Below are 3,235 nucleotides of genomic sequence, written 5' to 3'. Positions count from 1 at the left end.
GAGGCGGGAGGCGGGCTCTTTGCGGATTAGCATAAACTTGGGGCCGCGCCGCTCGCCGCCGCCAGCCCCCTCCGCCGCCGCCAGCCCCTCGCCCCAGCTCCGAGCGGACGGCCGAGGGGCCGCCTGCGAACAGGAGGTTCCGAAGGGAGCAGCCCCAGGTGGCAGGGTCGCAGGCCGCCGCGCCCTGGGAGGCCCCCCGAGCACACCAGCCACTCTGTCGCCTGCGGGCACGGGGCGAGAAGCAGAGAAGCGGACCCCTGAGGCCAGCCTGGGCGTGGGCTCTCCAGGAGTCGCCCGCCCGCAGAATACGCTTGTCTTCAGAGTCCGTGTGAACCCGGGAACTGCTCTCCAGGGCTCTGGAGCCGAGATGGCTGTGTTTGGGGGCACACCAGCACCACCTCCCCCGCCACCTCTTTGGAATAGACCCCAGATCATCCTCGTTTGCTCGCTCTGCCTCCTGGCGCCATCATTGCCCGGGAACCTTAGTTTGATAACTCCGCTCACCTCTCCCCAGGCATCCTACTTCTCCCTTACCCAGCAACCTCTGCCACCTAGCCTGGTGGCCCGGTCGCACCTCTGGTTCTCTGGAGGCGCCTGTGTTGCTTCTCTGTCTTGGGTATGGGCTGCACCGAGCTCGAAAGGCCTATCACCGCCCCAGCCCAGCCAAAAGTGCTGTGCTTTTTGTGCAACTGAAGCTCTAAGCTGGCTGGTCAAAGAAAATCCTCAGGTCTTTCTCACAAGGCACTGCCGCCGTGAAGCCAGGCGTCGTGCACATTTTGCTTGTGAAGTTGACTCTTGGAACCCAAGAGTTGGGTTTTATCGTCGTCCTCATTCAATATCACCTTGCTAACTCTCTAACCTGCACAGAGCCCTTCTGATTCTGTCATCAGAGCGGTACTTTCCTGGCCTTGTCTCATCCACACGGGTGGCTACAGCCTTCTGTGTCTTTGCCCCAGGAGCTGATAGGTGTGCAGAACGCACAGAACTCTGGGGCTTGCCTGGAGAGACCTCCCTCCAAATTGACCTTGAGATATGAATTAATGCCTTTTGGATAGGGCGATGGTTATCAAGGATACTGGAAGGGGCAGCTCTGAAACCCACATCTATTCCCTGCCCTTAGCTTTAGTGGCTTGTGGGTTCTGTGGGGCAGACACCTGACCCCAGCTAGGCCCATCCTGCTTTCTCCCAGACTTTGGAATCAGAACACAGAAGCTGAAGGAATCCAGCTTCCAGGTGTAGGTTGTGTGAGTTTCTCAGGGCTGTGGTAACAGCCACAGACTCAGTGGCTTAATACACAGAAATGTATTCTTGCACAATTCTGGAGGCTAACTCCAAAATCCATGGGCCAGCAGGGCAATGCCCCCTCCAATGGCTCTGGGGAGAAGCCTTCCTTGCCTCTTCCAGCCACTGGTGGTTCCTGGCAGTCTCTGGTGTTCTTTGGTCAAGAATTCTTTGTAGCAGCATCACTCCAGCCTCTGCTTTCCCTCCATGTATCCCTCTTCACGTGACCTTTTTTCTCTGTGACTGTGGTCTGTGTCCTTTCCTCTTCTTTCTGTTTTTGTTTTTTGAGCCAGAGTCTCGCTCTGTTGCCCAGGCTGGAGTGCAGTGGTGCGATCTCGGCTCACTGCAAGCTCCGCCTCCCGGGTTCACGCCATTCTCCTGCCTCAGCCTCCCAAGTGGCTGGGACTACAGGCGCCTGCCACGACGCCCAGCTAATTTTTTTTTTGTTTTTTGTTTCTTTGTTTTTTGTTTTTTTTGGTAGAGACATGGTTTCACCGTGTTAGCCAGGATGGTCTCGATCTCCTGACCTCGTGATCTGTCCGCCTCGGCCTCCCAAAGTGCTGGGATTACAGGCGTGAGCCACCGCGCCCAGCCTTTCTGGTTTTGTTTTTAAATTTGAGACAGGGCTGGGCGGGATGGCCCATGCCTGTAGTCCCAGCACTCTGGGAGGCCGAGGTGGGTGGATCACCTGAGGTCAGGAGTTTGAGACCAGCCTGGCCAATATGGTGAAACCCCATCTCTACTAAAAATAAAAAAATTAGCCGGGCATGGTGGCGGGTGCCTGTAATCTCAGCTATCTGGGAGGCTGAGGCAAGAGAATCGCTTGAACCCTGGAGGTGGAGGTTGCAATGAGCTGAGATCATGCCATTGCACTCCAGCCTGGGTGACAAGAGCGAAACTCCATCTCAATAAATAAATAAATAAATAAATAAATAAATAAAGACAAGGTCTACCTCCATCACCCAGGCTGGAATGCAGCCTCGACCTCCCGAGCTCAAATGATCCTCCTGCCCCCGCCTCCTCTGTAGCTGGGACCACCGTTGTGCACCACCATGCACAGCTCATTTTTAAAATTTCTGTAGAGATGGGCTCTCACTTTGTTGCCCAGGCTGGTCACAAACTCCTGAGCTCAAGTGATGCTCTCACCTCAGTCTCCCAAATTGCTGGGATTCTAGGCGTGAGCCACTGCACCCAGCCCAGCCTCCTCTTCTTATAAGGACACCAGTCACTGGATGTACATCCCAACATAATCTCATCTCAAATGATTACATCTGCAAAGACCCTATTTCCAAATAAGGTCACATTCTGAGGTTCCAAATGTTCATGAATTTTGGGAGGGGCACAATTCAATCCACTACAGGGGCACTTGGCTGGTAATGATAGGAAAGATCACGAGAGCTCTGGGGGAATCATGGGAAATGGAGAAAGAGGGTGGTCAGGGGAGAGAGGGGCAGAGCCAGGGGCTGTGTGGTGAGTAACCATCTGGGGACAAGCTGTGACTTCCCTATCTTCTTCCAATAGTCCACCACTGGAGCTAGCTTGAATGGGTTTCTGATCCCAGCAACCAAATGTGTTCTACAGAGAGAAACTTCTCTAGTCATGAACTGTAGAAATGATCCCTGAAAGTATAGTCTTACAGCACCCACATGGTGCCTAAGACAGCCTTTCACTCTCCCTATAAAAGCACTGAATGTGCTATTATATTCTCCATCCTCTAAGAGAGATGTTATGAAACATTTTGCTGAGGGCAAGATACACCATATCCACAACACGCTCTTGATCTTGTAACCACTGACTTTGAGCTTTTTAGGAAGTGAGAAACATCTGAGCCAGCTCCTCATCCTAGGCTGGGTGCTGACTGCTTGGCAGCATTGCCCAGCCTGGCTCTGGGGGGAATTCCCCCACCCCAGAGGCTGTGATCTTTTTCCAAGTGGTCCCATCCCTTCCTCTCACT

The 3,235-nt window shown here is 53.8% G+C and overlaps 1 pseudogene; it reads right to left on the bottom strand.

Annotated features, from left to right (window-relative positions):
• Positions 1 to 2,814: 2,814 nt before the first annotated feature.
• Positions 2,815 to 2,916, bottom strand: LOC115838182 (annotated as a pseudogene).
• Positions 2,917 to 3,235: the final 319 nt, after the last annotated feature.

Source organism: Nomascus leucogenys, chromosome 13 (assembly GCF_006542625.1).
Source record: "Nomascus leucogenys isolate Asia chromosome 13, Asia_NLE_v1, whole genome shotgun sequence".
Classification (NCBI taxonomy): domain Eukaryota; kingdom Metazoa; phylum Chordata; class Mammalia; order Primates; family Hylobatidae; genus Nomascus; species Nomascus leucogenys.
This window is presented reverse-complemented; position numbering and strand designations above follow the sequence as displayed.